The 15,129-nt window shown below is 39.6% G+C and overlaps 1 pseudogene; it reads left to right on the top strand.

Annotated features, from left to right (window-relative positions):
* The first annotated feature begins 12,821 nt into the window (after positions 1-12,821).
* Positions 12,822-13,632, top strand: LOC102827196 (annotated as a pseudogene).
* The last annotated feature ends 1,497 nt before the right edge of the window (positions 13,633-15,129 follow it).

Below are 15,129 nucleotides of genomic sequence, written 5' to 3'. Positions count from 1 at the left end.
CACTGCACTGCAAGGTCAGTTTGAACCACAAGGTTGGTGGTTCAAGCTCACCAGCCACTCCTCAGAAACCCTAGACAGAGTCTATACGTGTTGGAAGCGACTCAATAGTACTAATCAACAACAATAATATGTCTGTGGATAGAGCCCCCTTTGGAAATACGGTTTTCTTTGTTATGTTAAAGACATCAGTGTAGGCAAATCTAAAACCCAGTGGCTTGGCTTCAGAGTTACAAGGAGCAGCATACACAGAAACAGAGGCACAAACACATGGGGAGAACTGATGTCACATGGAGATTGTCAAGGAACTGAGGAACACTGAGACTACAGAAGCTGAAGAAGGCAAGGATCTTCCTCGAGTCCTCCCCTAGAGCCAGCACCCTGAATATAGATTTCTAGGGATCCTGGTGACACAATTATTAAGTGTTCAGCTGCTAACGAAGGGACTGCTGACTCAGACCCATTCAGAAGCCTCACAGAGAAAGAACTAAAGATCTGCTTCTGTTAAGATGACAGTCCAGAAACCCTACGGGGCAATTCACATGGGTCACGTGGGGTCAGTCACTAGGATTCTAATGCAACTAAATTGTAAGGAAATAAATTCTGTTCTTTAAAGCTGGCGTTTGAGATAAATCCCTGGACCGCAGGATTGGTTTAAACAGCAGGGTTGGAGGTTCAAACTCAGCAACAGCTCCTGGGAAATCCTATACAGGGTTAGTATGAGTCGGCACCGACTCAATGGCACTTAGTAACAACGCTGCTTGTGGCATATCTATCGCGGCTGTAACAGGACATTTAGAGTTTAAAGAAAGAATGCTCTCTCACCACTACAAGATTCAGAGGGAGGGAGGGAGACTCCACCTTGACAAGCTTCAAGGAAAAGAAGCAAAGTATAATTAGCAGTACTGACCATGTGTCATCTTCACCACAAGTGAACTTTAAGGGAGAGAGATGCCTCAAAGATCTGGAATTACTGCTGTCTGACTCATGAAACTAAACAGGTCTTGGAACTTACTTAATAAATAGTTCTGGACCAAGTAGCAACTATCTGAGAACTGAGACCGACCTTTGTGATCAGCTGTGCTTTTCTCTTCACGCAATTTCATCTCAGAAAGGCATAGAGACACACAGAGTAGCCAATGGGTAAAATATCCAAAGGCATTATAAAGTGAACAGCTTGGGTTCTGAAGTAAGAGAGGATTAAGTTTGAATATCAAGTTTGAGTTTTCTTCAATTATAAAGTCTTGGGCAAACTTCTGAACTTTTCTGAAACTCACTTGACTGACTCATCTGTACAATCCCAACTATACTTCATAAGCGATAGGAAGGATTAAATAAGAAAATGGATATCAGGTAGCTATCAGCGTACCAGGCACAGAAATGAGCACTTTATAAGTAACTCCTATAACGATTACAATTAAGGAGAGGGTGGGAAAAATCAATGTCCAAGAAATAAGAAAAGGAGATTTGAAAGGCAATTTCCAAAGGCAAAAATCATTCAACACCCTCTGGAAAAAAAAATCAAATGACATTAAAGCAAGAAATTAGAATGGATGATCCAAAAAATCTACAGGAATTCAAAGAAGCTTAATGAAAAGTGTCATCAATCCATTCCAGGAGAAAATGTATTCACCTAAGACTGATGAACAGTAAAATGGGATAGGAAAAGGACTTTTGAAATAGTTATGAGTTATTTTCATATATTATTCACACCCACAGATAAACACTACTTTATGTCACTTGTCTAAGCATAAAAATAAAACGCTCTGGGCACTTGTGGTCCTGAGCTTATAAAGTACTCAGTAATTTTCCATTTCAGTTTTGCACTCGAAAATTTAGAAATGTACTTTGGTTCTTAACAAAAATATTTATGCTCTGAAATATTTATTGCTGCTACATAACTAGATCCCAGTGAACAGATGAGAAAGGTATCCAAGAGGAAATGTGGAATAATAGTGTGCAAAGTGTTCTAGAGCAGAAGGTCAAACTACAGAACACAGTTTATAACTGTAACAGGATAGGGTTTGAAAGAGAGGGAGGGAGGCTTAGCCCAGCCCTGGCAAGAGAGCTCAGACCAAGGATGCAAGAAAACGATTTTCAGCTCTACCAGACACCGACTGCCTAGTCTCTACCAACTCACTGAAACCCCTGGGAAAAAATGCCCCACTCTCACAACTTTGAATAGATAGCAAATCATGGGTTTCTTTTTTTAAGCAATGCCTTTATTTCAAATAAACTATTACAGATGCCTGCAAAACTGACCTGATGATACCTGCATATTCACCATCTCTACCTGCCTGTCTCCTGAATCTTGAGACGCCTCCTGTAATTACTAAAGTGAGCAGGAATACTATTATAAATACTTGAATGAAATGACAACTGGAGAACGATTTGAGAAATCCTGAGGAATAATGTACCTTTAACTTGTGAATTTCCATCATTCTGTTTTTTACTTGGACCATATTATATGGAACTTCTTTGGTAAATCACACCAATTAAGAATCCCATTTAAAACACACACATACACTGTATTTCATTATTAAACTACAGGGGAAAAGGAACAGTAAATGAATCAACCAATCTAGTCCAGTTTCAATATAATGAAACAATATTAAAAATGTTCTAGAAGGAAATTCATCAAGAAAATAATATGTTAAATATGTACAAGATGTCACTTCTTAACCTATAAAAATAGGGAAAAAATAGAGATCGATCATTTTCAAAACTGACAAGGATGTGCTATGAGTTCTTCCAACTCACAGCAAACCCATGCATAACAGAATGAAACACACCCAACCCGGTGCCAAGCTCACAACTGTTAAGTTTGAGCCCAATGTTGCAGACACTATATCCATCTCATTGAGGGATTTCCTCTTTTTTTCTACTTTATCAAGCATGATGTCCTTCTTCAGGGACTGATAACATGTTCAAAGAACAAGAGAGAAAGGCTCACTACCCTCACTTCTAAGGAGCATTCTGGTTGTACTTCTGCCCAGATTTGTTTGTTCTTCTGGCAGTCTATTGTACTTTCCATATTCTCCACCAACATCATAATTCAAATGCATCAATTCTTCTCCAGTCATCGCTTACTCATTTCCATCTTTCACATGCATATGAGGTGACTCAAAATACCATGGGTATGTTTTGGAAGATTAATAGTTGGGTAGGAAATACAGAGGTAGATGTTTTTGACAAAAGGAGGGGAGTGACTGATTTTGCAGTCCAGGAGCAGAGGTCCCTGGGACCATCAAGTGAGAAGAACAGAGAGAGGGACCCTACCCCAAGAGGCAGGGATGCCAGGGATGGAGACAGAGACGATGATGTGGACAGATGGAGCAGCTGGGGACACTGGACTCAGGGAGGGAGAAGGGCTGTGTGCTGGAGGCCAGGGGGCGGGCCTGTGGGGTATAACCTTTGGTTATTTGATAATGCATGGAGGGGATTGTAATCATTGCAATGAAACAAAATACGATAGGATGAGTGTAAAGCTAATGTTCTCCTATGTATACCTCGCAATAAAAACTTAAAAAAGAAAAGACAAGAAATTTGGCATTCTCTGTCAAAATCTGTGCAATCTTTATAACCTAGAAATTCCATACTAAGAATCCTTCCTACAAGATTCTACATGTATTTATGTAAAAGGGTTGTCACCTCAGCGTTATTTCTAACAAAGAAAAGCACTTGATACAAATGAAAGCTTATGGAACATGAACCAAAGTTGATCTTTACATACCCACATGACAGGGGCCCTATGACATTGTTGACTGGCAAATCCACATGTACCATTATGAACAGTATTATTCCACTTCTTCTGGTGTACGGTAAACACTGGACAGCTAACCACAAGGTCAGAGGTTCAAATCTACCCATCGCTCCTCAGAAACCCTATACAGGGTCACTATCAGACAGAACCTATGCTAACGCATGTAACAACAACATTTTTTTGTTTTGTTTTTAAGCCTATCTATGTTTGTTTTTAACCCTATCTATGTTACACATTAACCACCTGTCTGTCAATATGTCATTGTGGTCTCATATATTGTTATGATGCTGGTATTTCAAATACCAGCTGAGTCCTCTATGATGGACAGGTTTCAGCAGAACGTCCAGGCTAAGACAGACTAAGACAAAAGGCTTAGTTTCAAAAACTGGCCAATGAAAACATTATGGATCACAACAGAGAAGTATCTGATATAGTGCTACATGATAAGTCCCTAGTTGGAAGGCGCTGAAAATACACAGTGGCCCCAACAATGACTTGGGCAGGACCAGGCAATGTTTCATTCTGATGTGTATGGGTAGGGTCGCCATGAGCTGGAACCAACTCAATGATACTAACAGTAACAACATGCTTCCTACATGTAGGTAGGTGTACAGAAAAGGTTCTAGAAGGACATACCGTAATACTGTTACTGTTAGTAGGTTGAAAAGAAAAAAGAATAGAAAACATCAGCATTTTTATCTGAATCTAATTAAAATATACATATACAAAAGAAGAAAACAATTGTTATGGCAGTGATTATCCATAGTCCTAAAATTCTGGGGGATTTTTAATTCTTGCTTTATACCATTTCTATAAGGAGCTCTGGTAGCATAGTGGTTACGAGTCGGGCTGCCAACAAGGTCAGCAGTTCGAAACTACCAGTGGTTCCGTGGGAGAAAGATGAGGCTTTCTGCTCCCGTAAAGATTTACAGCCTTGGAAACCCAACACAGGGTCACTGAGTCGGAACCAACTCCCCGGTTCTTTACCACCACCACCAAATTTTTTTTTTTTTTTCTTTGTTTTTTTGCATTGTTCTTTTTTGTTTTTTTTTTAAAAAAATTAATGAGTGATTACTTAAATGTGAACACGATATGCTGAAGGAGGTTTTAAAAACTTGAGAAAATAGTATTTATTGAATGTTAAAGCATTCTTTCTCAGGAACAAAACCAAAATCACAGGGCAGAACTGGGAATTAAAACTCGAACTGGGAATTAAAACTCCTCCCGGTTATTTCCATTCAAACACTCTGATTCTCAAGACATGGCTCAGTAACGTGGAGACGAACATGACGTAAATTAATTTTCATAAATGCATATATGATTGAGTGCTGCCTCTAAAGGTAGATCCATGGGAGTCAGGGTTGAAATAACTATGCAAGATTTCATGGAAGAAAGCAAACTTGGGCTGGATCTTAAAGAATTCAGAGTCATAAGAGAAACAGAGAGGATATGAAATCAAAACTTTCTTAAATTACCTTAATCATCTTTTATCCATCTGAGAGCTTTCCAAGTTTGAGAACTGCCATCTAAACATCTAGCTTTCAAAAAGAGACACTACTATGAAACAATACTCAGTTAGAAAACATATAATGAAACATATTTGAATATGCTCACATGAAGGTAAATTACAAAAGTATTGCTACAAAATCTTAGAACACTCTGTCAAACAAAAATATCAAAATGTGAAGCTATTGTTTCCCAGCACATCCTCCTCATAAGTCTGTATACTTCTGAAGGCTCTGTGCTCTTTGATTTACATTTACACCTTGTCTAAACAAGAGTTGTGGCATCCTGGAGACTCAAAGTTTGTGCCTTTTCAATGGTCTTTGAAGTTGGGGAACAAAAAGAAGTGTGAAGGGGCTAGATCAGGGCTGTAGGGAACATGGGGTAAGGTTTCCAAGCAAAATTCTCAGAGGACAGCCCTTGTTAAGTCTCAAAGAATGAGCAGGTGTTATTGTCATGATGGGAAAACAAAAATCATCAGTGCAATTTTCCTGGCCTTTTTCTAACCAGAGCAGTTTTCCATTTTCTTAAATCTTCCTCAGAATAAGCCCCCAAGATCATCCTGTGTCCTTCAAGAAACTCTATCAAGATTACCCCCCTTGGGAATCAAGAAAAACCAGCTGTCAAACTTTTAGTGGTGACCTCTCTGCCTTGAACGTAACTGACCCAGCATATCCCATGAAAGCCACTGTTTTGATTGGAGCTGTTTTTGTGTGAAAACACCCTAATGAGACTAACACAAGGGCATTACCGAAAGAACTTGTCTGCAGCCATCCATTGATCCCAGAGATATGATCAATCAAGGTTTTGGCTGGAATAAAACTGTGCATGTATGAACTAGAACACCACTAGCAGTACTTATACTTTTAAATATGTATTATACTATTAAATATATATAAGCGTGTTTGGTGTGTGTTTTTCTATTTCCCCAAGAGAAAGTCTTAAAACATCAATTGTCTACAGGCAATCTGCTATATTGCTGGTGAGATAGCTGTGCAGTAAGAAATACGACTCCTTAGAAACCCTATACAGGGCTGCTAGGGGTCGTAATCAACTTGACAGCACTTAACAACAACAACAACATTACATTTATTGGAGTCCTGGTGTGGTACTGTGGGTTAGTGCAAAGTCATTTGAACTGCAAGGTCAGCAGTTCAAAGCCGTTATTGCAAAGTCGTTTGAACTGCAAGGTCAGCGGTTCAAGCTCACCAGCTATTCCTCGGAAACCCTATATATACAGGGTCACTATGGGTCAGAACTGATTCGATGGCACTCAGCAACAACAACAACATTACATTTATTGGGCTCTAACTTAACAATTGTGAGGGTAACGCAGGACCAGGTAGTGTTTCATTCTATTGTGCCTAGTGGCTTGACAGGACCTAACAACAACATTAAGATTATAAATGCACATACCATTAGACTCAGCAATTCTACTTTCAGGAATTTATTGCAATATAGGTCCATACATACATGAAAAGGTTCTTTGTAATTACAAAATCTGGAAGCAATATGAAAACTCCACCAAAGAACAGGCTAAATAATGATGCATCCAATCCTGGTTTGGAGCTGCAGGATAATGCACTAGACTGCAAGGTTGGTTTGAACAGCATGTCAGTGGTTCAAACCCACCAGTCGCTCCTCAGAAACCCTATAAATGGTCACTATGAGTCAGAACCAACTCAACAGCACTGAACATGTGGTAGAAAAATGAAAACGGGGCTAGGGGAAATACATGCTTGTATACATAAACAATGTAAGTCCTGCTGTGGCATTGAACGAAACTACTAACTGCAAGGTTAGCAGTTCGAATCCACCAGCTGCTCCTCAAAAACCCCATAAAGGTTGCTGTGAGTCACAACCAACGTGACAGCACAACAACAAATACACAATGAAAGGAGCCCTGGTGACATGTCAGGTTAGCTGTGTGCTGCGAACCACAAGGTCATCATTTCAAACCCACCAGTCACACTCTACAGAAGACCAATGAGGCTGTCTGCTCCCATAAAGATTTACAAGAAACATTATATAGAGTTACTATAAATCTAAATCAACTTGATGGCAGTGGGTTTGTGTTTGTTTATATGTAAATGAGAAGTCCTTGAGTAGTAATAGTTTATGCACTCAGCTGCTAACAGAAAAGATCAAGTGCACCAAGAGGTGCCATGGACAAAAAGACCTGGTGATCTATTCCCCAAAAATCAATCACCTAAAACTCTATTTTGCGACCACAGGTGGAATCCTGAACCCCATACAGAATCTTCTGAGGTGGGAAATTTCCACTTGAAAGGACAAATAGACCAGCCTAGAGCGGCTAGAAGAACAGAAGAACGTAAAAGAAAGACGAGCAGGAAAAATGAAAAACAATTAACGGCAGTCTGACAGACTACTACAAAAACAAGCAGGCTGTTCGCCTGGGAGCCATCAAGGCAAGTGGTCAAGTCCCCTCAGGACAAACCCCCTTCCAAGACTAAGACTCAAGAGGAATACACAAGTGGCATGTGGTCTGACTGGTGACCACACTGGTCACCAATAAGGAGAAACAAGGGAAAACAGCAATAAAGTTGTGAGCTAAGTCCGACCACGTTCAATAGACTCCTGTGAACCCAGGTTGAGATCTCGTTGGCCAACAATATGCCAAGACCTGGGGACTCCTGGACCCACATGGCCACAGAGGACTAGAGCAGAGAGTGAAGCATCCAGCTGATATGAAGTGAGGAGATGTACAAGAATACCCATACTTGCAGAGAGTACCCACTTGACCTGGCTTCAATGACTGGATGATCAGAGGTCGACTAGAACAAGAAAGAGGAAAAAAAGAATAGCCTGCTACAATTTGATGAACTTGACCTATACTTATGGATGTAGCAGCTCAAAAGAAGAACAAATCTTTATAGCGAGGATCACTCCCACCCCTCCATACACAGGGTTGACAGGATGGGCAACTTAAGACATTGGCTACCCAAAGTGAGTTGCTTACAAGCTTTTAAGAGGGAGCCTAGTTCCAGAGGTGGGGGGGGGGGGGGGGGTAGAATCTCCACTGAGTGGTTTCCAATCTGTTGGGACCTGGCTGATGAAAGGAGATGAGGATAAGACTTTTGTGGTACAATAGGGAATAGATGCTATCAGGACTGACTATGAGGGTTGGAAATGTAAAGGTAGATGTTTTGTAACAAAATTAGGAGAGTGATTGATTTTGCAGTCCAGGAGTGGAGGTCCCTGGAACCATCAAGGAAGAAAAACAGAGTGTGGGACCCTACCAGAGAAGCCATGAAGCCAGAAATGGAGGCAGAGACAATGGCATGGACAGATGGAGTGGCTGGGGGCTTTGGACTCAGGCAGGGAGAGGGGCTGTGTGGTGTACCCTTTTGGTTGTTTGATGATGCATGGAGGGGATTGTAATCATTGCAATGAAACGAAATATGATAGGATGAATGTAAAGCTGGTGTTCTCCTAGGTAAACTCACATAATTCACAATAAAAACTTAAGAAAAAACACACCCTATTAAGCACAGTTGTACTATGACACACATGAGGCTGCCGCAAGTTGGAGTTGAATCATCAGCAAAAGACTGGCTTACACATACAAAGTTAACAGACAATACTGCGGTGGGGGAATACATGCCTGTCTATACACAAAATACTTCTGGAAGAATCTACTTAAAGCTAACAACCACGGACCTCTAAGAGGGAACCTACAGACCAGCGAACCGAAGATGGTGGAATGAAGACTTCAAAATACTCTGTGCTATTTCAATTTTGCATCAAGTTTACCTCTCATTCATTCAATCAGACAAAAAGAAATGCTAATTAATTTTTTTTTTTAATTTAACACATTGTATCCCTCCCCACAGGAAAAGGGAACTCTGTAGTGGTTCCCAGTCAAGCTGCTAACCTCAAGGTCAGCAGTTCGAAACTACTAGCTGTTCCACGGGAGAAAGATGAGGCTTTCTGGTTCCACGGAGATTTACAGTCTTAGAAACCCTATGCAGGGTCACTATGAGCCAGAGCTGATTCCAAGGCACATAATCACCACCACCACCCCAAGAAAAAAACTTCAAAGCCAATACTTTTCATAGTAAAGTGATCCACTTCTGTGAATTTACAAAGTTGGTCAAAGTTCATATCACTCTAATTTTGTACACAATTCATCTGGCAGGCTCTCTGTCAAGTTTTTATATTAGTTCTACACTGAATATAAATTTTCTAAAAGTGCCTACAAGAAAACTACTGAAAAGCAAATAGCACTCAGGTTTACTTTACATCTCTAAATACAGAAAGACTTCAGATTACAGGAAATTTGACTTCAAAAGCCACTGCATTGCTTACAGGAACTCTTGCCCCTGGGGACACATTTGTAAAGTCACTTGAGGAAAGGAAAGGGCAAATCGCTTTACCTGCAAGTGTTTCTGGCAGGTAAAGACATTTCCCCATTCTAGGCAGAGGGTCACAATAACAGTGTGTGACATTTTTAAAAAAATTTACACTTGATTCCAGCATACAATCAGTGAGGTGTGCTCAAGAATAAACATTCCCTACAGTACATTTCCTCATATAAATAACTCCAAACACATACCCACATGAGTCTACATTTTTTTAAAATACTCTTATTTGAAGAAACCTGAAAAATAGTCTTAGCGCAGATTCCAAATTAGAAAGGTCCATAAGTCTACCTCCGTCCATTCACAACCAATTTTGTTAGTTAAATTGGCCTTCACATATCAAAATTCAAACTTTGTTCCAACATCCTGACTTCTGCAGTTCTTACAAACATGCCTTCCAACTCTCCCAAACACCCTCGTCTTAAGAGGCTTATTATATTCAGTGTCCTTAAACTCAGTAAAAGACAATTCTTTTATGGTTCCTAATGCAAGCGGCTCAAGACAACTGGCTTACAGAGAAAGTGCTGACCTCACTCTACAGAAGCACAACCTCCTTGGAGTCCAGAACCACTGCATGGCAGGCAGAAGTGAACAGACAGTAGTGAATTCATCACAGGTCTCTTCAGATAGTAACGTATTAATGAACCTTGGCTATCACTGAAGGGGTTGAGGGCATAACTGGCTCCTGCCTACCTCAGATCATAAGAAAGTTTTGAAAGCAATCTGAAACCAGCAAAGGAATGCCCTGAAAGTGGCTCCTCCTCTTACATCATTTGTGGAACAAGTGGAGTCTCAGGTCCCTCTCATCACTAATAGGAGGGAAATGCAGTTATAGTAGGATGGTTGTGACTATAAGAGAAAAAATCTAAATACACCTGGTACTTTGGTAATGATTCTTTTTTGCAAAAACTATGTAAAATGTTATCAATGAAAGATTCACCATGCTCAACATAGCTTGAGAAAACTGAATAGCATAAATATTAAAAATACCTCCTATAGTGATACGCAGTATATTTTTATTCAACACCAAAGTTCAAAGAGTAATGTGGCAAACAGTGAAATTCATGTGGCAGATACCAAGCCTATCTTACTCTATTTGCATATTACATGTGACTATGATTAAAACATTATGAGAGTTAAGTGCAAAAACACAATCACTGAAAACAAAATATAATTCAATTTACAAGTAGGCTATGAACTCTTTAAGAGGTGGCCCTATCTTTCTTATCCTCTCTTAACCTAATACAATGCCGCTGTGAGTCAGAACCAACTTGACAGCAACTTAACAACAATATAATGCCTAGAGAGTACTGTGGCTCCTCAGGATAAACACTGGACTGCTAAACACAAGGTTGACTGTTCAAGCCCACCAGCTGTTCCACAGGAGAAAGTGAGGCTTTCTGCTCCCACTAAAATTTACAGCCTCAGAAACCCTAAACCAGGTCTCAACGACTATGAATTGGAACCAACTCTATGGCACTTAACAACAAGCCTGGAAAGAATACATTAGGAACTCTACAAATACTTGCAAAAGGGAATGAACTGGAGCCACCAAGAAGAATGTAGAGAAAAATTAACTTATACCCAATTGTTTGACATATCCTCTCTGAAAGAATCATCATCATTTTGAAAAGTCTTTGTTTATCATAGTAAATAAGAGCTTGGCCTTTAGACCTAGAGTTCCTAAGTGCCATCCAAGCAACCCTATGTACAAAAGAATGAAACACTGCCGAGCCTCACACCATCCTTCCAATTGCTGCTCTGCTAGAGCCATTCTTGTAGCCACTGCGTTAATCCGTCTAGTTGAGAGTCTTCCTTTCTTCCTCTCACTTTCTACATTACCAACCATGATGTCCTACAATGACTGGTCCCGCTAGATAACATGTCCAAAGTACGTGAGTTGAAGTCTTGCGATCCTTATTTCCAAGGAATATTCTGTTGTACTTCTTCCAGGACAAATGTTTTCATTCTCTGGTAGTCCATGGTATATAGTCAATATTCTTCACCAATGCCATAATTCAAATATGTAAGTTCTTAGTTCTTCCTTATTGATGCATATGAAATGTGGTGTTAGCAATCAGACATAAAGACCTACCTTCAATCTAGTCTGTCCCTTCCTCATCAGACAAGTGATTTGTACTTGATTTAAGCCTCAGGCTCCCTACGGTAAAGTAAGCCTCATCTTTCTGCAATAATCCTCATAAGAGTGACAAGGCTTAAACAAGAAAAATGTATATACAACAAGTATAGTGCCCAACACACAGTCAAGACAGTTCCGACTCACAGCAACCCCGGGAATGGAACTACCGACCTTGCATTTAGCAGTTCAGTGCTTTTACCCTACAGTGCCACACCAGGACCCCAAATACATACTAGACTTTGAGAAAAATTTGTACAATTACTTAAACATTTTTACATTACTTGAAAGCAAAGGAAAAGTTAAGTACTTTAATTCATGTGTTAAAAGAAATGTAATACTTAAATGTTCAAGAAGTGTAAAAAATTATCAAAAAGAATGGAAGACTTAATTGAATATGTAGAAGTGTTTCACAGCAAAATAGCTTTACAAACGAATCACAGAAAACATGATACTTTAAAAAGTATCTTGTCTATATCAGTTATTTGCATAAAATGTCATGAGATTTCTTTTCCATCAAGAATTTTTTTAAAGAAAGTAGACAAACTTTAAAGTTGCTCAAATTTGTCATTTAAAAAAACGTAAAATACATTGTCAATAATTCTAACAAATATATTATCAGCTTAAACCTGTAAATGTAGACAAAGTATCTTTAAAGAAAATTCCAACTAAGAAGACATCTTTTTAGGAATTTTGAGTTCCAATTTCAAACTCTGAAAATTATAGCATTAGTTTGTATTTGAAGAAGTGCACCATTAAAAGCAAGGAGCTCTGGTAGTATAGTGGTTACGAATCGGGCTGTGAACCTCAAAGTCAGCAGTTCAAAACTACCAGCTATTCCGCGGGACAAAGATGAGGCTTTCTGCTCCTGTCAAGATTTACAACCTCGGAAACTCTGTACGGGGTCACTATGAGTCGGAACTGACTCCACAGTACACCATCACCAACCATTAAAAGTAAAATACAAATACACTTCTACTTAAAACTTAAACAAGAACTTAAAAAGTAAAACAGTAACTCTTTCCTGCTCAGCACAGCCATGGCCCATGGTCTCAAGAAGCATCTTAAGTGTGTGGCTGCCCCAAGGCATAGGATGCTGGACAAACTTGACTGGTGTGTTTGCTCCACAACCATCTACCAGCCCCCACAAGCCGAGAGAATGTCTCCACTCAACATTTTCTTAAAGAACAGATTTAAGAATGCCCTGACAGGAGATAAAGTTAAAAAAGATCTGTATGCAGCAGTTCATTAAGACTGATGGCAAGGTCTGAGCTGAAATAACCTATCCTGCCGGTTTTATGGATGTCATCAGCATTGACAAAACCAGAGAAAAGTTCCTTCTGGTCTATGACACCAAGGGTCTATTTGCTGTTCATCGTATTACACCTGAAGTACAAGTTGTGCAAAGTTAGAAAGATCTTTGTGGGCACAAAAGGAATCCCCCATCTGGTGACTCATGATGCTTGTACCATACGCTACCCTGATCCCCTCATCAAGGTGAATGATACCATTCAGATTGATTTGGAGACTGTAAAGATTACTGATTTCATCAAGTCTAACACTGGTAACCTGTGTATGGTGACTGGAGGTGCCAACCTGGGAAGAACTGGTATGATCACTAACAGAGACATCCTGGCTCTTTTGATGTGGCAACAGCTTGGCCACCTGACTTTACAACATTTTCGTGATTGGCAAAGGCAATAAACACTAATTTCTTTTCCCTGAGGAAAAGGTATCCACCTTGAGGAAAAGGTATCCGCCTTACCATTGCTGAAGAGAGAGATAAGAGCCTAGCAGAGCAGTGGGTGAAATGTTCTCTAGGTGATGTGAATGAACAAATCTTTGCATAATTAAGATATTAAACACACACACAAAGTACAATGGTAAGCACTCTTCAGTGCTGTAAGAGACACCGCTCTACATACTTTATATGAAACAAATTCACTACGTAGTCAAAATAATCTTTAATAGGAAGCACCTGTACCTAAATATATGTTCACATTTTGGGGTTGGTGGATTAAAACATTGGGGTTTCATTTTCAGACAAAGCATCTAAAAAGGAAACCAATGTCTTTCAGCAATCAGAAGCACTCAAATCTTATTTAAACATAGGGAATGGATGGCAGCCATAAATTTAACATCAGTTGCCTCTCTTGTCCTTTTTTTTTTTGCCAATAAGCAGATGCATATTTGCAAGACAAGATGTCAAAAAACAGAAGAAACAACGCCAGTACTCAATTTTCTGTTCAAATCTCAGTTCAGAATAATTACATTTCAGTCTGTTGTTGGTAGGTGCCATCAAGTCAGCTCTGACCCATAGTGACCCTATGTACAACAGAACCAAACACCATCTAGTCCTGTGCCATCCTCACAATTGCTGCTACAGCCGAGTACACTGTTGCTGATACTGTGCCAGTCCAACTCACTGAGGGGCTTTCTCTTTTTGCTAACCCTCCACTTTACCTAGCATGATATCCTTTTCCAGGGACTTGTCCCTCCTGATAATATATTCAAAGTATGAGAGACGAAGTCTGACCATATTGGCTTCTAATGAGCATTCTGGTTGTACTAATTTCAATGTAGATTTGTTTGTTCTGATCCCTTTAATATTCTTCCCCAACACTGTAACTCAAATCCATAAATTCATAGTCTTCCTTATTCATTGTCAAACTTTCACATGCATATGAAGCTATTGAAAATACCATAATTTGGAGCAGGACCACTTTAGTCCTAACCTGACATCTTTGCTCTTAAACACTTTAAAGAGAGCTTGGGCAGCAGCTGTGCCTAATGCATTATTGTCATTTGTTTTCTTGCTGCTGCTTCTCTAAGTGTTGATTGTGGATTCAAGTAAAATGAAGTCTTTGACAATTTCAATCTTTCCTCCATTTATCATGATGTTATTAATCACCTCAGTAGTGAAGATTTTTATTTACTTTACATTGAGATGCAACCCATACTAAAGGTCTTTGATCTTCATTAGTATATCTCTCTTAGCATAGTGGTTACAAATCAGGCTGCTAATCTCAAGGTCAGCAGTTTGAAACTATCAGCTAGCTGTTTCATGGGAGAAAGATGAGGCTTTCTGCTCCCATAGAGATTTACAGCCTCAGAAACCCTATGCAGGATCGCTATGAGTCAGAACTGACTCCACAGCACATAACCACCAATTGCATCTGCTTTGAATTATCTGCATATTACAGATTGTTAATGTGTTTTCCTCCAATCTTGATCCCATATTCTTAATACACTCCAGCTATGGGGATTATATGCTCAGCATACAGACTGAATAAATATGGTGATGCACACCTTGCTTGATTTTAAGCCATTCAGTGTCCCCTTGTCCT

Source organism: Chrysochloris asiatica, unplaced genomic scaffold, assembly GCF_000296735.1.
Source record: "Chrysochloris asiatica unplaced genomic scaffold, ChrAsi1.0 scaffold00009, whole genome shotgun sequence".
NCBI classification, from domain to species: domain Eukaryota; kingdom Metazoa; phylum Chordata; class Mammalia; order Afrosoricida; family Chrysochloridae; genus Chrysochloris; species Chrysochloris asiatica.
The sequence above is the reverse complement of the archived record's forward strand: the minus strand, read 5'-3'. Positions and strand labels throughout refer to the sequence as shown.